Raw genomic sequence first — 25,730 nt, forward strand, 5'->3', positions numbered from 1 at the left:
GCCAACAAGTATGCGAAAAATGCGAAAGTACGAGCCGGATGAGGGCAAATAACAGACCTGACCGAGACATAACCGGCGTTATCCTCTAAAATATTTATCGCAACCATGTTTAATTGACTGTTTCGGTGTGGTACCGCATTACTACGTGATCTAAACCAGGAAAAGGCCAGGATCTGGCCAACAAGTAGGCGAAAAATGCGAAGGTACGAGCCAGATGAGGGCAAATAACAGACCTAACCGAGACATAACCGGCGTTATCCTTTAAAATATTTATCGCAACCAGGTTTAATTAACTGTTTCGGCCTGGTACCGCATTAGTACGTGATCCAAACCAGAATGAGGCCGGGATCTGGCCAACAAGTAAGCGAAAAATGCGAAAGTACGAGCAAGATGAGGGCAAATACCAGACCTAACCCAGACATAACCAGCGTTATCCTCTGAAATCGCAACCAGGTTTCATTGACTGCTTCAGTGTGGTACCGCATTAGTACGTGATCCAAGCCAGAACAAGGCCGGGATCTGGCCAACAAGTATGCGAAAAATGCGAAGGTACTAGCCAGATGAGGGCAAATCCCAGACCTAACCGAGACATAACCGGCGTTATCCTCTAAAATATTTATCGCAACCAGGTTTAATTGACTGTTTCGGTGTGGTACCGCATTACTACGTGATCTAAACCAGGAAAAGGCCAGGATCTGGCCAACAAGTAGGCGAACAATGCGAAGGTACTAGCCAGATGAGGGCAAATCCCAGAACTAACCGAGACATAACCGGCGTTATCCTCTAAAATATTAATCGCAACCAGGATTAATTGACTGTTTCGTTCTGGTACCGCATTAGTACGTGATCCAAGCCAGAAAAAGTCCGGGATCTGGCCAACAAGTATGCGAAAAATGCGAAAGTACGAGCCAGATGAGGGCAAATACCAGACCTAACCCAGACATAACCGGCGTTATCCTCTAAAATATTAATCGGAACCAGGTTTAATTAACTGCTTCAGTGTGGTACCAAATTACTACGTGGTCCAAGACAGAGAAAGGCCAGGATCTGGCCAACAAGTATGCGAAAAATGCGAAAGTACGAGCCGGATGCGGGCAAATAACAGACCTGACCGAGACATAACCGGCGTTATCCTCTAAAATATTTATCGCAACCAGGTTTAATTGACTGTTTCGGTGTGGTACCGCATTACTACGTGATCCAAGCCAGAAAAAGGCCGGGATCTGGCCAACAAGTATGCGAAAAATGCGAAAGTACGAGCCAGATGAGGGCAAATACCAGACCTAACCCAGACATAACCAGCGTTATCCTCTAAAATACTAATCGGAACCAGCCTTTAATGACTGCTTCAGTGTGGCACCACATTACTACGTGATCCAAACCAGAAAAAGCCCAGGAACTGGCCACCCAGTATGCGAAAAATGCGAAAGTACGAGCCAGATGATTGCAAATACCAGGACAAACCCAAACATAACCAGCGTTATCCTCCAAAATGTTCATCGCAACCAGGTTTAATTGACTGCTTCGGTGTGGTACCGCATTACTACGTGATCCAAACCAGAAACAGCCCAGGATCTGGCCAACAAGTATGCGAAAAATGCGAAAGTACGAGCCTGATAAGGGCAAATGCCAGACCAAACCCAGACATAACCGGCGTTGACCTCTAAGATATTAATCCTAACCAGGTTTAATGAAATGTTTCGGCCTGGTACCCCATTAGTACGTGATCCAAACCAGAAAAAGGCCGGGATCTGGCCAACAAGTATGCGAAAAATGCGAAGGTACGAGCCAGATGAGGGCAAATTCCAGACCTAACCGAGATATAACCGGCGTTATCCTCTAAGATATTAATCGCAACCAGGTTTAATTTACTGTTACAGTGTGGTACCGCATTACTACGTGATCCAAACCAGAAAAAGCCTAGGACCTTGCCAACAAGTAGGCGAAAAATGCGAAGGTACGAGCCAGATGAGGGCAAATCCTAGACCTAACCAAGACATAACCGGCGTTATCCTCCAAAATATTAATCGCAACCATGGTTAATTGACTGTTTCGGTCTGGTACCGCATTAGTACGTGATCCGAACCAGAAAAAGGCCGGGATCTGGCCAACAAGTATGCGAAAAATGCGAAAGTACGAGCCAGATGAGGGCGAATCCCAGACCTAACCGAGACATAACCAGCGTTATCCTGTAAAATATTAATCGGAACTAGGTTTAATTGACTGTTACAGTGTGGTACCGCATTACTACGTTATCCAAACCAGAAAAAGCCTAGGACCTTGCCAACAAGTTTGCGAAAAATGCGAAAGTACGAGCCAGATGAGGGCAAATCCCAGACCTAACCGAGACATAACCAGCGTTATCCTGCAAAATATTAATCGCAACCAGGTTTAATTGACTGCTTCGGTGTGGTACCGCATTACTACGTGATCCAAAGCAGAAAAAGCCCAGGATCTAGCCAACAAGTAGGCGAAAAATGCGAAGGTACGAGCCAGATGAGGGCCAATACCAGACCTAACCGAGACATAACCGGCGTTATCCTCTAAAATATTAATCGCAGCCAGGTTTAATTGACTGTTTCGGTGTGGAACCACATTACTACGGGATCCAAACCAGAAAAAGGCCAGGATCTGGCCAACAAGTAAGTGAAAAATGCGAAAGTACGAGCCAGATGAGGGCAAATACCAGACCTAACCCAGACATAACCAGCGTTATCCTTTAAAATATTAATCGCAACCAGGTTTAATTGACTGTCTCGGTGTGGTACCGCATTACTACGTGACACAGACCAGAAAAAGGCCAGAATCTGGCCAACAAGTATGCGAAAATTGCGAAGGTACATGACAGATGAGGACAAATCCCAGACCTAACCGAGAAATAGCCGGCGTTGTCCTCTAAAATGTTAATCGCAACCAGGCTTAATTGACTGCTTCGGTGTGGTACCGCATTACTAAGAGATCCAAACCAGAGAAAGCCAAGGATGTTGCCAACAAGTAGGCGAAAAATGCGAAGGAACGAGCCAGAAGAGGGCAAATCCTAGACCTAACCGAGACATAAACGGCGTTATCCTCTAATATATTAATCGCAACCAGGTTTAATTGACTGTTTCGGTGTGGTACCGCATTACTACGCGATACAGACCAGAAAAAGGCCAGGATCTGGCCAACAAGTATGCGACAATGCGAAAGTACGTGACAGATGAGGACAAATCCCAGCCCTAACCGAGAAATAACCGGCGTTATCCTCTAAAATATTAATCGCAACCAGGTTTAATTGGGTGTTTCAGTGTGGTACCGCATTACTACGTGATCTAAACCAGGAAAAGGCCAGGATCTGGCCAACAAGTAGGCGAAAAATGCGAAGGTACGAGCCACATGAGGGCAAATCCCAGACCAAAACCGAGACATAACCGGCGTTATCCTCTAAAATATTAATCGCAACCAAGTTTAATTGACTGCTTCGGTGTGGTACCGCATTACTACGTTATCCAAACCAGAAAAAGCCCTGGATCTTGCCATCAAGTAGGCGAAAAATGCGAACGTACGAGCCAGATGAGGGCAAATCCCAGACCTAACCCAGACATAACCAGCGTTATCCTCTAAATTATTAGTCGGAACCAGGTTTAATTGACTGTTTCAGTGTGGTACCTCATTACTACGTGGTCCAAGCCAGAAAAAGGCCAGGATCTGGCCAACAAGTAAGTGAAAAATGCGAAAGTACGTGACAGATGACGGCAAATCCCAGACCTAACCGAGACATAACCGGCGTTATCCTGTAAAATATTAATCGGAACCAGGTTTAAATGACTGTTTCGGTGTGGTACCGCATTACTACGTGATCTAAACCAGGAAAAGGCCAGGATCTGGCCAACAAGTAGGCGAAAAATGCGAAAGTACGAGCCAGATGAGGGCAAATACCAGACCTAACCCAAACATAACCGGCGCTATCCTCTAGAATAACAATCGCAACCAGGTTTAATTGACTGCACCGGTGTGGTACCGCATTACTACGTGGTCCAAGCCAGAAAAAGGCCGGGATCTGGCCAACAAGTATGCGAAAAATGCGAAAGTTCGAGCCAGATGATTGCAAATACCAGAACTGACCCAAACATAACCAGCGTTATCCTCTAAAATATTAATCGCAACCAGGTGTAGTTGACAATTTCGGTGTGGTGCCGCATTACTACGTGATCCAAACCAAAAAAAGCCCAGGATCTTGCCAAGAAGTATTGCACAAATGCGAAAGTACCAGCCAGATGACGGCAGATACCAGACCTAACCCAGACATAACCCGCGTTATCCTCTAAAATATTAATCGCAACTAGGTATAATTGACTGTTTCAGTGTGGTACCACATTACTACGTGGTCCAAACCAGAAAAAGCCCAGGATCTGGCCAACAAGTATGCGAAAAATACGAAAGCACGAGCAAGATGAGGGCAAATCCCAGAACTAACCGAAACATAACCAGCGTTATCCTTTAAAATATTAATCGCAACCAGGTTTAATTGACTGTTTCGATGTGGTACCGCATTACTACGTGATACAGACCAGAAAAAGGCCAGGATCTGGCCAACAAGTATGCGACAATGCGAAAGTACGTGACAGATGAGGACAAATCCAAGACCTAACCGAGAAATAACCGGCGTTATCCTCTAAAATATTAATCGCAACCAGGTTTAACTGACTGTTTCGGTGTGGTACCGCATTACTACGTGACACAGACCAGAAAAAGGCCAGGATCTGGCCTACAAGTATGCGACAATGCGAAAGTACGTGACAGATGAGGACAAATCCCAGACCTAACCGAGAAATAACCGGCGTTATACTCCAAAATATTAATCGCAACCAGGTTTAATTGACTGCTTCGGTGTGGTACCGCATTACTACGTGATCCAAACCAGAAAAAGCCCTGGATCTTGCCAACAAGTAGGCGAAAAATGCGAAGGTACGAGCCAGATGAGGGCAAATCCTAGACCTAACCAAGACATAACCGGCGTTATCCTCCAAAATATTAATCGCAACCAGGGTTCATTGACTGTTTCGGTCTAGTACCGCATTAGTACGTGATCCAAACCAGAAAAAGGCCGGGATCTGGCCAACAAGTATGCGAAAAATGCGAAAGTACGAGCAAGATGAGGGCAAATCCCAGAACTAACCGAGACATAACCATCGTTATCCTGTAAAATATTAATCGCAACCAGGTTTAATTGACTGCTTCGGTGTGGTACCGCATTACTACGTGATCCAAAGCAGAAGAAGCCCAGGATCTAGCCAACATGTATGCCAAAATGCGAAAGTATGAGCCAGATGAGGGCAAATCCTAGACCTAACCAAGACATAACCTGCGTTATCCTCCAAAATATTAATCGCAACCAGGGTTCATTGACTGTTTCGGTCTGGTACCGCATTAGTACGTGATCCAAACCAGAAAAAGGCCGGGATCTGGCCAACAAGTATGCGAAAAATGCGAAAGTACGAGCCAGATGATGGCAAATCCCAGACCTAACCGAGACATAAACCAGCGTTATCCTGTAAAATATTAATCGCAACCAGGTTTAAATGACTGTTTCGGTGTGGTACCGCATTACTACGTGATCTAAACCAGGAAAAGGCCAGGATCTGGCCAACAAGTAGGCGAAAAATGCGAAGGTACGAGCCAGATGAGGGCAAATAACAGACCTAACCGAGACATAACCGGCGTTATCCTTTAAAATATTTATCGCAACCAGGTTTAATTAACTGTTTCGGCCTGGTACCGCATTAGTACGTGATCCAAACCAGAATGAGGCCGGGATCTGGCCAACAAGTAAGCGAAAAATGCGAAAGTACGAGCCAGATGAGGGCGAATCCCAGACCTAACCGAGACATAACCAGCGTTATCCTGTAAAATATTAATCGGAACTAGGTTTAATTGACTGTTACAGTGTGGTACCGCATTACTACGTGATCCAAACCAGAAAAAGCCTAGGATCTGGCCAACATGTATCCGAAAAATGCGAAAGTACGAGCCAGATGAGGACAAATACCAGACCTAACCCAGACGTAACCAGCGTTATCCTCTAATATACTAATCGGGACCAGCTTTCATTGACTGTTTCAGTGTGGTACCACATTACTACGTGATCCAAACCAAAAAAAGCCCAGGATCTGGCCAACAAGTATGCGAAAAATGCGAAAGTACGAGCCAGATGAGGGCAAATACCAGACCTAACCCAAACATAACCGGCGCTATCCTCTAGAATAACAATCGCAACCAGGTTTAATTGACTGCATCGGTGTGGTACCGCATTACTACGTGGTCCAAGCCAGAAAAAGGCCGGGATCTGGCCAACAAGTATGCGAAAAATGCGAAAGTACGAGCCAGATGATTGCAAATACCAGAACTGACCCAAACATAACCAGCGTTATCCTCTAAAATATTAATCGCAACCAGGTGTAGTTGACAATTTCGGTGTGGTGCCGCATTACTACGTGATCCAAACCAAAAAAAGCCCAGGATCTTGCCAAGAAGTATTGCACAAATGCGAAAGTACCAGCCAGATGACGGCAGATACCAGACCTAACCCAGACATAACCCGCGTTATCCTCTAAAATATTAATCGCAACTAGGTATAATTGACTGTTTCAGTGTGGTACCACATTACTACGTGGTCCAAACCAGAAAAAGCCCAGGATCTGGCCAACAAGTATGCGAAAAATACGAAAGCACGAGCAAGATGAGGGCAAATCCCAGAACTAACAGAAACATAACCAGCGTTATCCTTTAAAATATTAATCGCAACCAGGTTTAATTGACTGTTTCGATGTGGTACCGCATTACTACGTGACACAGACCAGAAAAAGGCCAGGATCTGGCCAACAAGTATGCGACAATGCGAAAGTACGAGCCAGATGGGGGCAAATCCCAGACCTAACCGAGACGTAGCCAGCGTTATCCTCTAATATACTAATCGCAACCAGGTTTAATTGACTGCTTCGGTGTGGTACCGCATTACTACGTGATCCAAACCAGAAAAAGCCCTGGATCTTGCCAACAAGTAGGCGAAAAATGCGAAGGTACGAGCCTGATGAGGGCAAATCCTAGACCTAACCAAGACATAACCGGCGTTATCCTCCAAAATATTAATCGCAACCAGGGTTCATTGACAGTTTCGGTCTGGTACCGCATTAGTACGTGATCCAAAGCAGAAAAAGCCCAGGATCTAGCCAACATGTATGCCAAAATGCGAAAGTATGAGCCAGATGAGGGCAAATCCCAGACCTAACCGAGACATAACCGGCGTTATCCCCTAAAATATTAATCGCAACCTGGGATAATTGACTGCTTCGGTGTGGTGCCGCATTACTACGTGATCCGAACCAGAAAAAGGCCATGATCTGGCCAACAAGTATGCAAAAAATGCGAAGGTACATGACCGATGAGGACAAATCCTAGACCTAACCAAGACACAACCGGCGTTATCCTCCAAAATATTAATCGCAACCAGGGTTAATTGACTGTTTCGGTCTGGTACCGCATTAGTACGTGATCCAAACCAGAAAAAGGCCGGGATCTGGCCAACAAGTATGCGAAAAATGCGAAGGTACATGACAGATGAGGACAAATCTCAGACCTAATCGAGAAATAGCCGGCGTTGTCCTCTAAAATGTTAATCGCAACCAGGCTTAATTGACTGCTTCGGTGTGGTACCGCATTAATAAGAGATCCAAACCAGAAAAAGGCCGGGATCTGGCCAACAAGTATGCGAAAAATGCGAAAGTACGAGCAAGATGAGGGCAAATCCCAGAACTAACCGAGACATAACCATCGTTATCCTGTAAAATATTAATCGCAACCAGGTTTAATTGACTGCTTCGGTGTGGTACCGCATTACTACGTGATCCAAAGCAGAAGAAGCCCAGGATCTAGCCAACATGTATGCCAAAATGCGAAAGTATGAGCCAGATGAGGGTAAATCCTAGACCTAACCAAGACATAACCTGCGTTATCCTCCAAAATATTAATCGCAACCAGGGTTCATTGACTGTTTCGGTCTGGTACCGCATTACAACGTGATCCAAACCAGAAAAAGCCTAGGATCTTGCCAACAAGTTTGCGAAAAATGCGAAAGTACGAGCCAGATGAGGGCAAATCCCAGACCTAACCGAGACGTAACCAGCGTTATCCTCTAATATACTAATCGCAACCAGGTTTAATTGACTGTTTCGGTGTGGTGCCACATTACTACTTGGTCCAAACCAGAAAAAGGCCAGGATCTGGCCAACAAGTATGCGAAAAATGCGAAAGCACGAGCCAGATGAGGGCAAATACCAGACCTAACCCAGACATAACCGGCGTTATCCCCTAAAATATTAATCGCAACCAGGTTTCATTGACTGCTTCGGTGTGGTACCGCATTACTACGTAATCCGAACCAGAAAAAGGCCATGATCTGGCCAACAAGTATGCAAAAAATGCGAAGGTACATGACAGATGAGGACAAATCCTAGACCTAACCAAGACATAACCGGCGTTATCCTCCAAAATATTAATCGCAACCATTGACTGTTTCGGTCTGGTACCGCATTAGTACGTGATCCAAACCAGAAAAAGGCCGGGATCTGGCCAACAAGTATGCGAAAAATGCGAAAGTACGAGCCAGATGAGGGCAAATTCCAGACCTAACCGAGACATAACCAGCGTTATCCTGCAAAATATTAATCGCAACCAGGTTTAATTGACTGTTACAGTGTGGTACCGCATTACTACGTGATCCAAACCAGAAAAAGCCTAGGACCTTGCCAGCAAGTAGGCGAAAAAAGCGAATGTACGAGCCAGATGAGGGCAAATCCCAGACCTAACCGAGATATAACCAGCGTTATTCTGTAAAATATTAATCGCAACCAGGTTTAATTGACTGTTACAGTGTGGTACCGCATTACTACGCGATCCAAACCAGAAAAAGCCTAGGACCTTGCCAACAAGTTTGCGAAAAATGCGAAAGTATGAGCCAGATGAGGGCAAATCCCAGACCTAACCGAGACATAACCGGCGTTATCCCCTAAAATATTAATCGCAACCAGGTTTAATTGACTGCTTCGGTGTGGTACCGCATTACTACGTGATCCGAACCAGAAAAACGCCATGATCTGGCCAACAAGTATGCAAAAAATGCGAAGGTACATGACAGATGAGGACAAATCCTAGACCTAACCAAGACACAACCGGCGTTATCCTCCAAAATATTAATCGCAACCAGGGTTAATTGACTGTTTCGGTCTGGTACCGCATTAGTACGTGATCCAAACCAGAAAAAGGCCGGGATCTGGCCAACAAGTATGCGAAAAATGCGAAAGTACGAGCCAGATGAGGGCAAATCCCAGACCTAACCGAGACATAACCAGCGTTATCCTGCAAAATATTAATCGCAACCAGGTTTAATTGACTGTTACAGTGTGGTACCGCATTACTACGTGATCCAAACCAGAAAAAGCCTAGGACCTTGCCAGCAAGTAGGCGAAAAAAGCGAAGGTACGAGCCAGATGAGGGCAAATCCCAGACCTAACCGAGACATAACCAGCGTTATCCTGTAAAATATTAATCGCAACCAGGTTTAATTGACTGTTACTGTGGTACCGCATTACTACGTGATCCAAACCAGAAAAAGCCTAGGACCTTGCCAACAAGTTTGCGAAAAATGCGAAAGTACGAGCCAGATGAGGGCAAATCCCAGACCTAACCGAGACATAACCGGCGTTATCCCCTAGAATATTAATCGCAACCAGGTTTAATTGACTGCTTCGGTGTGGTACCGCATTACTACGTGATCCAAAGCAGAAAAAGCCCAGGATCTAGCCAACATGTATGCCAAAATGCGAAAGTATGAGCCAGATGAGGGCAAATCCCAGACCTAACCGAGACATAACCGGCGTTATCCCCTAAAATATTAATCGCAACCAGGGATAATTGACTGCTTCGGTGTGGTGCCGCATTACTACGTGATCCGAACCAGAAAAAGGCCATGATCTGGCCAACAAGTATGCAAAAAATGCGAAGGTACATGACCGATGAGGACAAATCCTAGACCTAACCAAGACACAACCGGCGTTATCCTCCAAAATATTAATCGCAACCAGGGTTAATTGACTGTTTCGGTCTGGTACCGCATTAGTACGTGATCCAAACCAGAAAAAGGCCGGGATCTGGCCAACAAGTATGCGAAAAATGCGAAGGTACATGACAGATGAGGACAAATCTCAGACCTAATCGAGAAATAGCCGGCGTTGTCCTCTAAAATGTTAATCGCAACCAGGCTTAATTGACTGCTTCGGTGTGGTACCGCATTAATAAGAGATCCAAACCAGAAAAAGGCCGGGATCTGGCCAACAAGTATGCGAAAAATGCGAAAGTACGAGCAAGATGAGGGCAAATCCCAGAACTAACCGAGACATAACCATCGTTATCCTGTAAAATATTAATCGCAACCAGGTTTAATTGACTGCTTCGGTGTGGTACCGCATTACTACGTGATCCAAAGCAGAAGAAGCCCAGGATCTAGCCAACATGTATGCCAAAATGCGAAAGTATGAGCCAGATGAGGGTAAATCCTAGACCTAACCAAGACATAACCTGCGTTATCCTCCAAAATATTAATCGCAACCAGGGTTCATTGACTGTTTCGGTCTGGTACCGCATTACTACGTGATCCAAACCAGAAAAAGCCTAGGATCTTGCCAACAAGTTTGCGAAAAATGCGAAAGTACGAGCCAGATGAGGGCAAATCCCAGACCTAACCGAGACGTAACCAGCGTTATCCTCTAATATACTAATCGCAACCAGGTTTAATTGACTGTTTCGGTGTGGTGCCACATTACTACTTGGTCCAAACCAGAAAAAGGCCAGGATTTGGCCAACAAGTATGCGAAAAATGCGAAAGCACGAGCCAGATGAGGGCAAATACCAGACCTAACCCAGACATAACCGGCGTTATCCCCTAAAATATTAATCGCAACCAGGTTTCATTGACTGTTTCGGTGTGGTACCGCATTACTACGTAATCCGAACCAGAAAAAGGCCATGATCTGGCCAACAAGTATGCAAAAAATGCGAAGGTACATGACAGATGAGGACAAATCCTAGACCTAACCAAGACATAACCGGCGTTATCCTCCAAAATATTAATCGCAACCATTGACTGTTTCGGTCTGGTACCGCATTAGTACGTGATCCAAACCAGAAAAAGGCCGGGATCTGGCCAACAAGTATGCGAAAAATGCGAAAGTACGAGCCAGATGAGGGCAAATCCCAGACCTAACCGAGACATAACCAGCGTTATCCTGCAAAATATTAATCGCAACCAGGTTTAATTGACTGTTACAGTGTGGTACCGCATTACTACGTGATCCAAACCAGAAAAAGCCTAGGACCTTGCCAGCAAGTAGGCGAAAAAAGCGAAGGTACGAGCCAGATGAGGGCAAATCCCAGACCTAACCGAGATATAACCAGCGTTATTCTGTAAAATATTAATCGCAACCAGGTTTAATTGACTGTTACAGTGTGGTACCGCATTACTACGCGATCCAAACCAGAAAAAGCCTAGGACCTTGCCAACAAGTTTGCGAAAAATGCGAAAGTATGAGCCAGATGAGGGCAAATCCCAGACCTAACCGAGACATAACCGGCGTTATCCCCTAAAATATTAATCGCAACCAGGTTTAATTGACTGCTTCGGTGTGGTACCGCATTACTACGTGATCCGAACCAGAAAAAGGCCATGATCTGGCCAACAAGTATGCAAAAAATGCGAAGGTACATGACAGATGAGGACAAATCCTAGACCTAACCAAGACACAACCGGCGTTATCCTCCAAAATATTAATCGCAACCAGGGTTAATTGACTGTTTCGGTCTGGCACCGCATTAGTACGTGATCCAAACCAGAAAAAGGCCGGGATCTGGCCAACAAGTAGGCGAAAAAAGCGAAGGTACGAGCCAGATGAGGGCAAATCCCAGACCTAACCGAGACATAACCAGCGTTATCCTGTAAAATATTAATCGCAACCAGGTTTAATTGACTGTTACAGTGTGGTACCGCATTACTACGTGATCCAAACCAGAAAAAGCCTAGGACCTTGCCAACAAGTAGGCGAAAAAAGCGAAGGTACGAGCCAGATGAGGGCAAATCCCAGACCTAACCGAGACATAACCAGCGTTATCCTGTAAAATATTAATCGCAACCAGGTTTAATTGACTGTTACTGTGGTACCGCATTACTACGTGATCCAAACCAGAAAAAGCCTAGGACCTTGCCAACAAGTTTGCGAAAAATGCGAAAGTACGAGCCAGATGAGGGCAAATCCCAGACCTAACCGAGACATAACGAGCGTTATCCTGTAAAATATTAATCGCAACCAGGTTTAATTGACTGCTTCGGTGTGGTACCGCATTACTACGTGATCCAAAGCAGAAAAAGCCCAGGATCTAGCCAACATGTATGCCAAAATGCGAAAGTATGAGCCAGATGAGGGCAAATCCCAGACATAACCGAGACATAACCGGCGTTATCCCCTAAAATATTAATCGCAACCAGGGTTAATTGACTGTTTCGGTCTGGTACCGCATTAGTACGTGATCCAAACCAGAAAAAGGCCGGGATCTGGCCAACAAGTAGGCGAAAAAAGCGAAGGTACGAGCCAGATGAGGGCAAATCCCAGACCTAACCGAGACATAACCAGCGTTATCCTGTAAAATATTAATCGCATCCAGGTTTAATTGACTGTTACAGTGTGGTACCGCATTACTACGTGATCCAAACCAGAAAAAGCCTAGGACCTTGCCAAGAAGTAGGCGAAAAAAGCGAAGGTACGAGCCAGATGAGGGCAAATCCCAGACCTAACCGAGCCATAACCAGCGTTATCCTGTAAAATATTAATCGCAACCAGGTTTAATTGACTGTTACTGTGGTACCGCATTACTACGTGATCCAAACCAGAAAAAGCCTAGGACCTTGCCAACAAGTTTGCGAAAAATGCGAAAGTACGAGCCAGATGAGGGCAAATCCCAGACCTAACCGAGACATAACGAGCGTTATCCTGTAAAATATTAATCGCAACCAGGTTTAATTGACTGCTTCGGTGTGGTACCGCATTACTACGTGATCCAAAGCAGAAAAAGCCCAGGATCTAGCCAACATGTATGCCAAAATGCGAAAGTATGAGCCAGATGAGGGCAAATCCCAGACCTAACCGAGACATAACCGGCGTTATCCCCTAAAATATTAATCGCAACCAGGGTTAATTGACTGTTTCGGTGTGGTACCGCATTACTACGAGATACAGACCAGAAAAAGGCCAGGATCTGGCCAACAAGTATGCGACAATGCGAAAGTACGTGACAGATGAGGACAAATCCCAGCCCTAACCGAGAAATAACCGGCGTTATCCTCTAAAATATTAATCGCAACCAGGTTTAATTGACTGTTTCAGTGTGTTACCGCATTACTACGTGACACAGACCAGAAAAAGCCCAGGATCTTGCCAACAAGTAGGCGAAAAATGCGAAGGTACGAGCCAGATGAGGGCAAATCCATACCTAACCGAGACATAACCGGCGTTATCCTCTAAAATATTAATCGCAACCAAGATTAATTGACTGCTTCGGTGTGGTACCGCATTACTACGTTATCCAAACCAGAAAAAGCCCTGGATCTTGCCATCAAGTAGGCGAAAAATGCGAAGGTACGAGCCAGATGTGGGCAAATCCCAGACCTAACCCAGACATAACCGGCGTTATCCTCTAAAATATTAATCGCAACCGGGTTTAATTGACTTGGTGTAGTACCGCGTTACTACGTGATCCAAACCAAAAAAAGGCCAGGATCTGGACAACAAGTATGCGAAAAATGCGAAAGTACGAGCTAGATGATTGCAAATACCAGAACTAACCCAGACATAACCAGCGTTATCCCCTAAATTATTAATCGGAACCAGGTTTAATGGACTGTTTCAGTGTGGTACCTCATTACTACGTGGTCCAAGCCAGAAAAAGGCCAGGATCTGGCCAACAAGTAAGTGAAAAATGCGAAAGTACGAGCCAGATGTGGGCAAATCCCAGACCTAACCCAGACATAACCGGCGTTATCCTCTAAAATATTAATCGCAACCGGGTTTAATTGACTTTTGGTGTAGTACCGCGTTACTACGTGATCCAAACCAAAAAAAGGCCAGGATCTGGACAACAAGTATGCGAAAAATGCGAAAGTACGAGCTAGATGATTGCAAATACCAGAACTAACCCAGACATAACCAGCGTTATCCCCTAAATTATTAATCGGAACCAGGTTTAATGGACTGTTTCAGTGTGGTACCTCATTACTACGTGGTCCAAGCCTGAAAAAGGCCAGGATCTGGCCAACAAGTAAGTGAAAACTGCGAAAGTACGAGCCAGATGAGGGCAAATACCAGACCTAACCCAGACATAACCGGCGTTGTCCTCTAAAATATTAATCGCAACCAGGTGTAGTTGACAATTTCGGTGTGGTACCGCATTGCTACCTGATCCAAACCAGAAAAAGGCCGGGATCGGCCAACAAGTATGCGAAAAATGCGAAAGTACGAGCCAGATGATTGCAAATACCAGAACTGACCCAAACATAACCAGCGTTATCCTCTAAAATATTAATCGCAACCAGGTGTAGTTGACAATTTCGGTGTGGTACCGCATTGGTACCTGATCCAAACCAGAAAAAGCCTAGGATCTGGCCAACATGTATCCGAAAAATGCGAAAGTACGAGCCAGATGAGGACAAATACCAGACCTAACCCAGACGTAACCAGCGTTATCCTCTAATATACTAATCGGGACCAGCTTTTATTGACTGTTTCAGTGTGGTACCACATTACTACGTGATCCAAACCAAAAAAAGCCCAGGATCTTGCCAACAAGTATGCGAGAAATGCGAAAGTACGAGCCAGATGATAGCAAATACCAGAACTGCCACAGACATAACCAGCGTTATCCTTTAAAGTATTAATCGCAACCTGGTTTAATTGACTGCTTCGGTGTGGTACCGCATTACTACGTCATCCAAACCAGAAAAAGCCCTGGACATTGCCAACAAGTATGCGAAAAATGCGAAGGTACATGACAGATGAGGACAAATCCCAGACCTAACCGAGAAATAGCCGGCGTTGTCCTCTAAAATGTTAATCGCAACCAGGCTTAATTGACTGCTTCGGTGTGGTACCGCATTACTACGAGATCCAAACCAGAGAAAGCCAAGGATGTTGCCAACAAGTAGGCGAAAAATGCGAAGGTACGAGCCAGAAGAGGGCAAATCCCAGACCTAACCGAGACATAAACGGCGTTATCCTCTAATATATTAATCGCAACCAGGTTTAATTGACTATTTCGGTGTGGTACCGCATTACTACGCGATACAGACCAGAAAAAGGCCAGGATCTGGCCAACAAGTATGCGACAATGCGAAAGTACGTGACAGATGAGGACAAATCCCAGACCTAACCGAGAAATAGCCGGCGTTGTCCTCTAAAATGTTAATCGCAACCAGGCTTAATTGACTGCTTCGGTGTGGTACCGCATTACTACGAGATCCAAACCAGAGAAAGCCAAGGATGTTGCCAACAAGTAGGCGAAAAATGCGAAGGTACGAGCCAGAAGAGGGCAAATCCCAGACCTAACCGAGACATAAACAACGTTATCCTCTAATATATTAATCGCGACCAGGTTTAATTGACTGTTTCGGTGTGGTACCGCATTACTACGCGATACAGACCAGAAAAAGGCCAGGATCTGGCCAACAAGTATGCGACAATGCGAAAGTATGTGACAGATGAGGACAAATCCCAGCCCTAACCGAGAAATAACCGGCGTTATTCTCTAAAATATTAATCGCAACCAGGTTTAATTGACTGTTTCAGTGTGGTACCGCATTACTACGTGACACAGACCAGAAAAAGCCCAGGATCTTGCCAACAAGTAGGCGAAAAATGCGAAGGTACAAGCCAGATGAGGGCAAATCCCAGACCTAACCCAGACATAACCGGCGGTATCCTCTAAAATATTAATCGCAACCGGGGTTAATTGACTTTCGGTGTGGTACCGCGTTACTACGTGATCCAAACCAGAAAAAGGCCAGGACCTGGACAACAAGTATGCGAAAAATGCGAAAGTACGAGCTAGATGATTGCAAATACCAGAACTAACCCAGACATACCAGCGTTATCCTCTAAATTATTAATCGGAACCAGGTTTAATTGACTGTTTCAGTGTGGTACCTCATTACTACGTGGTCCAAGCCAGAAAAAGGCCAGGATCTGGCCAACAAGTAAGTGAAAAATGCGAAAGTACGAGCCAGATGAGGGCAAATACCAGACCTAACCCAGACATAACCGGCGTTATCCTCTAAAATATTAATCGCAACCAGGTTTAATTGACTGTTTCAGTGTGGTACCACATTACTACGTGGTCCAAACGAAAAAAAGCCCAGGATCTTGCCAACAAGTATGCGAAAAACGCGAAAGTACGAGCCAGATGACGGCAAATCCCAGACCTAACCGAGACATAATCGGCGTTGTCCTCTAAAATATTAATCGCAACCAGGTGTAGTTGACAATTTCGGTGTGGTACCGCATTGCTACCTGATCCAAACCAGAAAAAGGCCGGGATCGGCCAACAAGTATGCGAAAAATGCGAAAGTACGAGCCAGATGAGGACAAATACCAGACCTAACCCAGACGTAACCAGCGTTATCCTCTAATATACTAATCGGGACCAGCTTTCATTGACTGTTTCAGTGTGGTACCACATTACTACGTGATCCAAACCAAAAAAAGCCCAGGATCTTGCCAACAAGTATGCGAGAAATGCGAAAGTACGAGCCAGATGATAGCAAATACCAGAACTGCCACAGACATAACCAGCGTTATCCTTTAAAGTATTAATCGCAACCTGGTTTAATTGACTGCTTCGGTGTGGTACCGCATTACTACGTTATCCAAACCAGAAAAAGCCCTGGATCTTGCCATCAAGTAGGCCAAAAATGCGAAGGTACGAGCCAGATGAGGGCAAATCCCAGACCTAACCGAGACATAACCGGCGTTATCCTCTAAAATATTAATCGCAACCAGGTTTAATTGACTGCTTCGGTGTGGTACCGCATTACTACGTTATCCAAACCACAAAAAGCCCTGGATCTTGCCATCAAGTAGGCGAAAAATGCGAAGGTACGAGACAGATGAGGGCAAATCCCAGACCTAACCCAGACATAACCGGCGTTATCCTCTAAAATATTAATCGCAACCGGGTTTAATTGACGTTCGGTGTGGTACCGCGTTACTACGTGATCCAAACCAGAAAAAGGCCAGGACCTGGACAACAAGTATGCGAAAAATGCGAAAGTACGAGCTAGATGATTGCAAATACCAGAACTGCCACAGACATAACCAGCGTTATCCTTTAAAATATTAATCGCAACCAGGTTTAATTGACTGTCTCGGGGTGGTACCGCATTAATAAGAGATCCAAACCAGAAAAAGGCCGGGATCTGGCCAACAAGTTTGCGAAAAATGCGAAAGTACGAGCAAGATGAGGGCAAATCCCAGAACTAACCGAGACATAACCATCGTTATCCTGTAAAATATTAATCGCAACCAGGTTTAATTGACTGCTTCGGTGTGGTACCGCATTACTACGTGATCCAAAGCAGAAGAAGCCCAGGATCTAGCCAACATGTATGCCAAAATGCGAAAGTATGAGCCAGATGAGGGTAAATCCTAGACCTAACCAAGACATAACCTGCGTTATCCTCCAAAATATTAATCGCAACCAGGGTTCATTGACTGTTTCGGTCTGGTACCGCATTACTACGTGATCCAAACCAGAAAAAGCCTAGGATCTTGCCAACAAGTTTGCGAAAAATGCGAAAGTACGAGCCAGATGAGGGCAAATCCCAGACCTAACCGAGACGTAACCAGCGTTATCCTCTAATATTCTAATCGCAACCAGGTTTAATTGACTGTTTCGGTGTGGTGCCACATTACTACTTGGTCCAAACCAGAAAAAGGCCAGGATCTGGCCAACAAGTATGCGAAAAATGCGAAAGCACGAGCCAGATGAGGGCAAATACCAGACCTAACCCAGACATAACCGGCGTTATCTCCTAAAATATTAATCGCAACCAGGTTTCATTGACTGCTTCGGTGTGGTACCGCATTGCTACGTAATCCGAACCAGAAAAAGGCCATGATCTGGCCAACAAGTATGCAAAAAATGCGAAGGTACATGACAGATGAGGACAAATCCTAGACCTAACCAAGACATAACCGGCGTTATCCTCCAAAATATTAATCGCAACCATTGACTGTTTCGGTCTGGTACCGCATTAGTACGTGATCCAAACCAGAAAAAGGCCGGGATCTGGCCAACAAGTATGCGAAAAATGCGAAAGTACGAGCCAGATGAGGGCAAATCCCAGACCTAACCGAGACATAACCAGCGTTATTCTGTAAAATATTAATCGCAACCAGGTTTAATTGACTGTTACAGTGTGGTACCGCATTACTACGCGATCCAAACCAGAAAAAGCCTAGGACCTTGCCAACAAGTTTGCGAAAAATGCGAAAGTATGAGCCAGATGAGGGCAAATCCCAGACCTAACCGAGACATAACCGGCGTTATCCCCTAAAATATTAATCGCAACCAGGGTTAATTGACTGCTTCGGTCTGGTGCCGCATTACTACGTGATCCGAACCAGAAAAAGGCCATGATCTGGCCAACAAGTATGCAAAAAATGCGAAGGTACATGACCGATGAGGACAAATCCTAGACCTAACCAAGACACAACCGGCGTTATCCTCCAAAATATTAATCGCAACCAGGGTTAATTGACTGTTTCGGTCTGGTACCGCATTAGTACGTGATCCAAACCAGAAAAAGGCCAGGATCTGGCCAACAAGTATGCGAAAAACGCGAAAGTACGAGCCAGATGAGGGCAAATCCCAGACCTAACCGAGACATAACCGGCGTTATCCCCTAAAATATTAATCGCAACCAGGGTTAATTGACTGCTTCGGTCTGGTGCCGCATTACTACGTGATCCGAACCAGAAAAAGGCCATGATCTGGCCAACAAGTATGCGAAAAATGCGAAGGTACATGACAGATGAGGACAAATCCCAGACCTAATCGAGAAATAGCCGGCGTTGTCCTCTAAAATGTTAATCGCAACCAGGCTTAATTGACTGCTTCGGTGGGGTACCGCATTAATAAGAGATCCAAACCAGAGAAAGCCAAGGATGTTGCCAACAAGTAGGCGAAAAATGCGAAGGTACGAGCCAGAAGAGGGCAAATCCCAGACCTAACCGAGACATAAACGGCGTTATCCTCTAATATATTAATCGCAACCAGGTTTAATTGACTGTTTCGGTGTGGTACCGCATTACTACGAGATACAGACCAGAAAAAGGCCAGGATCTGGCCAACAAGTATGCGACAATGCGAAAGTACGTGACAGATGAGGACAAATCCCAGCCCTAACCGAGAAATAACCGGCGTTATCCTCTAAAATATTAATCGCAACCAGGTTTAATTGACTGTTTCAGTGTGTTACCGCATTACTACGTGACACAGACCAGAAAAAGCCCAGGATCTTGCCAACAAGTAGGCGAAAAATGCGAAGGTACGAGCCAGATGAGGGCAAATCCATACCTAACCGAGACATAACCGGCGTTATCCTCTAAAATATTAATCGCAACCAAGATTAATTGACTGCTTCGGTGTGGTACCGCATTACTACGTTATCCAAACCAGAAAAAGCCCTGGATCTTGCCATCAAGTAGGCGAAAAATGCGAAGGTACGAGCCAGATGTGGGCAAATCCCAGACCTAACCCAGACATAACCGGCGTTATCCTCTAAAATATTAATCGCAACCGGGTTTAATTGACTTTTGGTGTAGTACCGCGTTACTACGTGATCCAAACCAAAAAAAGGCCAGGATCTGGACAACAAGTATGCGAAAAATGCGAAAGTACGAGCTAGATGATTGCAAATACCAGAACTAACCCAGACATAACCAGCGTTATCCCCTAAATTATTAATCGGAACCAGGTTTAATGGACTGATTCAGTGTGGTACCTCATTACTACGTGGTCCAAGCCAGAAAAAGGCCAGGATCTGGCCAACAAGTATGCGACAATGCGAAAGTACGTGACAGATGAGGACAAATCCCAGCCCTAACCGAGAAATAACCGGCGTTATCCTCTAAAATATTAATCGCAACCAGGTTTAATTGACTGTTTCAGTGTGGTACCGCATTACTACGTGACACAGACCAGAAAAAGCCCAGGATCTTGCCAACAAGTAGGCGAAAAATGCGAAGGTACGAGCCAGATGAGGGCAAATCCCAGACCTAACCGAGAAATAACCGGCGTTATCCTCTAAAATATTAATCGCAACCAGGTTTAATTGACTGCTTCGGTGTGGTACCGCATTACTACGTTATCCAAACCAGAAAAAGCCCTGGATCTTGCCATCAAGTAGGCGAAAAATACGAAGGTACGAGCCAGATGATTGCAAATACCAGAACTAACCCAGACATAACCAGCGTTATCCTCTAAATTATTAATCGGAACCAGGTTTAATTGACTTTTTCAGTGTGGTACCTCATTACTACGTGGTCCAAGCCAGAAAAAGGCCAGGATCTGCCCAACAAGTAAGTGAAAAATGCGAAAGTACGAGCCAGATGAGGGCAAATACCAGACCTAACCCAGACATAACCGGCGTTATCCTCTAAAATATTAATCGCAAAGAGGTTTAATTGACTGTTTCAGTGTGGTACCACATTACTACGTGGTCCAAACGAAAAAAAGCCCAGGATCTTGCCAACAAGTATGCGAAAAACGCGAAAGTACGAGCCAGATGACGGCAAATCCCAGACATAACCGAGACATAACCGGCGTTATCCTCTAAAATATTAATCGCAACCAGGTGTAGTTGACAATTTCGGTGTGGTACCGCATTGCTACCTGATCCAAACCAGAAAAAGGCCGGGATCGGCCAACAAGTATGCGAAAAATGCGAAAGTACGAGCCAGATGATTGCAAATACCAGAACTGACCCAAACATAACCAGCGTTATCCTCTAAAATATTAATCGGAACCAGGTTTAATTGACTGTTTCAGTGTGGTACCTCATTACTACGTGGTCCAAGCCAGAAAAAGGCCAGGATCTGGCCAACAAGTAAGTGAAAAATGCGAAAGTACGAGCCAGATGAGGGCAAATACCAGACCTAACCCAGACATAACCGGCGTTATCCTCTAAAATATTAATCGCAACCAGGTTTAATTGACTGTTTCAGTGTGGTACCACATTACTACGTGGTCCAAACGAAAAAAAGCCCAGGATCTTGCCAACAAGTATGCGAAAAACGCGAAAGTACGAGCCAGATGACGGCAAATCCCAGACCTAACCGAGACATAACCAGCGTTATCCTCTAAAATATTAATCGCAACCAGGTGTAGTTGACAATTTCGGTGTGGTACCGCATTGGTACCTGATCCAAACCAGAAAAAGGCCGGGATCGGCCAACAAGTATGCGAAAAATGCGAAAGTACGAGCCAGATGAGGGCAAATCCTAGACCTAACCGAGACGTAACCAGCGTTATCCTGTAAAATATTAATCGCAACCAGGTTTAATTGACTGTTACAGTGCGGTACCGCATTACTACGTGATCCAAACCAGAAAAAGTCTAGGATCTGGCCAACATGTATCCGAAAAATGCGAAAGTACGAGCCAGATGAGGACAATTACCAGACCTAACCCAGACGTAACCAGCGTTATCCTCTAATATACTAATCGGGACCAGCTTTCATTGACTGTATCAGTGTGGTACCACATTACTACGTGATCCAAACCAAAAAAAGCCCAGGATCTTGCCAACAAGTATGCGAGAAATGCGAAAGTACGAGCCAGATGATAGCAAATACCAGTACTGCCACAGACATAACCAGCGTTATCCTTTAAAGTATTAATCGCAAACTGGTTTAATTGACTGCTTCGGTGTGGTACCGCATTACTACGTCATCCAAACCAGAAAAAGCCCTGGATCTTGCCATCAAGTAGGCCAAAAATGCGAAGGTACGCGCCAGATGAGGGCAAATCCCAGACCTAACCGAGACATAACCGGCGTTATCCTCTAAAATATTAATCGCAACCAGGTTTAATTGACTGCTTCGGTGTGGTACCGCATTACTACGTTATCCAAACCAGAAAAAGCCCTGGATCTTGCCATCAAGTAGGCGAAAAATGCGAAGGTACGAGCCAGATGAGGGCAAATCCCAGACCTAACCCAGATATAACCGGCGTGATCCTCTAAAATATTAATCGCAACCGGGTTTAATTGACTTTCGGTGTGGTACCGCGTTACTACGTTATCCAAACCAGGAAAAGGCCAGGACCTGGACAACAAGTATGCGAAAAATGCGAAAGTACGTGCTAGATGAGGGCAAATACCAGACCTAACCGAGACATAACCAGCGATATCCTGTAAAATGTTAATCGCAACCAGGTTTAATTGACTGCTTCGGTGTGGTACCTCATTACTACGTGGTCCAAGCCAGAAAAATGCCAGGATCTGGCCAACAAGTAAGCGAAAAATGCGAAAGTACGTGCCAGATGAGGGCAAATACCAGACCTAACCCAGACATAACCGGCGTTATCCTCTAATATACTAATCGGGAGCAGCTTTCATTGACTGCTTCAGTGTGGTACCACATTTCTACGTGATCCAAACCAAAAAAAGCCCAGGATCTTGCCAACAAGTATGCGAGAAATGCGAAAGTACGAGCCAGATGAGGGCAAATCCCAGACCTAACCGAGACGTAACCAGCGTTATCCTGTAAAATATTAATCGCAACCAGGTTTAATTGACTGTTACAGTGTGGTACCGCATTACTACGTGATCCAAACCAGAAAAAGCCTAGGATCTGGCCAACATGTATCCGAAAAATGCGAAAGTACGAGCCAGATGAGGACAAATACCATACCTAACCCAGACGTAACCAGCGTTATCCTCTAATTTACTAATCGGGAGCAGCTTTCATTGACTGTTTCAGTGTGGTACCACATTACTACGTGATCCAAACCAAAAAAAGCCCAGGATCTTGCCAACAAGTATGCGAGAAATACGAAAGTACGAGCCAGATGATTGCAAATACCAGAACTAACACAGACATAACCAGCGTTATCCTCTAAATTATTAACCGGAACCAGGTTTAATTGACTGTATCAGTGTGGTACCTCATTACTACGTGGTCCAAGCCAGAAAAAGGCCAGGATCTGGCCAACAAGTAAGTGAAAAATGCGAAAGTACGAGCCAGATGAGGGCAAATACCAGACCTAGCCCAGACATAACCGGCGTTATCCTCTAAAATATTAATCGCAACCAGGTTTAATGGACTGTTTCAGTGTGGTACCACATTACTATGTGGTCCAAACCAGAAAAAGCCCCGGATCTGGCCAACAAGTACGCGAAAATTGCGAAAGTATGAGCCAGATGAATGCAAATACCAGAACTGACACAGACATAACCAGCGTTATCCTTTAAAGTATTAATCGCAACCAGGTTTATTGAATGCTTCGGTGTGGTACCGCATTACTACGTGATCCAAAGCAGAAAAAGCCCAGGATCTAGCCAACAAGTAGGCGAAAAATGCGAAGGTACGAGCCAGATGAGGGCAAATACCAGACCTAACCCAGACATAACCGGCGTTATCCTCTAAAATATTAATCGCAACCCGGTTTAATTGACTGTCTCGGTGTGGTACCGCATTACTACGTGACACAGACCAGAAAAAGGCCAGGATCTGGCCAACAAGTATGCGAAAACTGCGAAGGTACATGACAGATGAGGACAAATCCCAGACCTAACCGAGAAATAGCCGGCGTTGTCCTCTAAAATGTTAATCGCAACCAGGCTTAATTGACTGCTTCGGTGTGGTACCGCATTACTACGAGATCCAAACCAGAGAAAGCCAAGGATGTTGCCAACAAGTAGGCGAAAAATGCGAAGGTACGAGCCAGAAGAGGGCAAATCCCAGACCTAACCGAGACATAAACGGCGTTATCCTCTAATATATTAATCGCAACCAGGTTTAATTGACTGTTTCGGTGTGGTACCGCATTACTACGCGATACAGACCAGAAAAAGGCCAGGATCGGCCAACAAGTATGCGAAAAATGCGAAAGTACGAGCCAGATGATTGCAAATACCAGAACTGACCCAAACATAACCAGCGTTATCCTTTAAAATATTAATCGCAACCAGGCTTAATTGACTGCTTCGGTGTGGTACGGCATTACTACGTGATCCAAAGCAGAAAAAGCCCAGGATCTAGCCAACAAGTAGGCGAAAAATGCGAAGGTACGAGCCAGATGAGGGCAAATCCCAGACCTAACCGAAACATAACCGGCGTTATCCTCTAAAATATTAATCGCAACCAGGTTTAATTGACTGCTTCGTTGTGGTACCGCATTACTACGTTATCCAAACCAGAAAAAGCCCTGGATCTTGCCATCAAGTAGGCGAAAAATGCGAAGGTACGAGCCAGATGAGGGCAAATCCCAGACCTAACCCAGACATAACCGGCGTTATCCTCTAAAATATTAATCGCAACCGGGTTTAATTGACTTTCGGTGTAGTACCGCGTTACTACGTGATCCAAACCAGAAAAAGGCCAGGATCTGGACAACAAGTATGCGAAAAATGCGAATGTACGAGTTAGATGATTGCAAATACCAGAACTAACCCAGACATAACCAGCGTTATCCTCTAAATTATTAATCGGAACCAGGTTTAATTGACTGTTTCAGTGTGGTACCTCATTACTACGTGGTCCAAGCCAGAAAAAGTAAGTGAAAAATGCGAAAGTACGAGCCAGATCAGGGCAAATACCAGACCTAACCCAGACATAACCGGCGTTATCCTCTAAAATATTAATCGCAACCAGGTTTAATTGACTGTTTCAGTGTGGTACCACATTACTTGGTGGTCCAAACCAGAAAAAGCCCAGGATCTGGCAAACAAGTACGCGAAAAATGCGAAAGTACGAGCCAGATGATGGCAAATCCCACACCTAACCGAGACATAACCAGCGTTATCCTGTAAAATATTAATCGCAACCAGGTTTAATTGACTGCTTCGGTGTGGTACCTCATTACTACGTGGTCCAAGCCAGAAAAATGCCAGGATCTGGCCAACAAGTAAGCGAAAAATGCGAAAGTACGAGCCAGATGAGGGCAAATACCAGACCTAACCCAGACATAAACGGCGTTATGCTCTAAAATATTAATCGCATCCAGGTTTAATTGACTGTTTCGGTGTGGAACCTCATTACTACGGGATCCAAACCAGAAAAAGGCCAGGATCTGGCCAACAAGTAAGTGAGAAATGCGAAAGTACGAGCCAGATGAGGGCAAATACCAGACCTAACCCAGACATAACCAGCGTTATCCTTTAAAATATTAATCGCAACCAGGTTTAATTGACTGTCTCGATGTGGTACCGCATTACTACGTGACACAGACCAGAAAAAGGCCAGGATCTGGCCAACAAGTATGCGAAAAATGCGAAGGTACATGACAGATGAGGACAAATCCCAGACCTAACCGAGAAATAGCCGGCGTTGTCCTCTAAAATGTTAATCGCAACCAGGTTTAATTGACTGCTTCGGT

This window comes from Colletes latitarsis, chromosome 5, assembly GCF_051014445.1.
Source record: "Colletes latitarsis isolate SP2378_abdomen chromosome 5, iyColLati1, whole genome shotgun sequence".
NCBI lineage: Eukaryota > Metazoa > Arthropoda > Insecta > Hymenoptera > Colletidae > Colletes > Colletes latitarsis.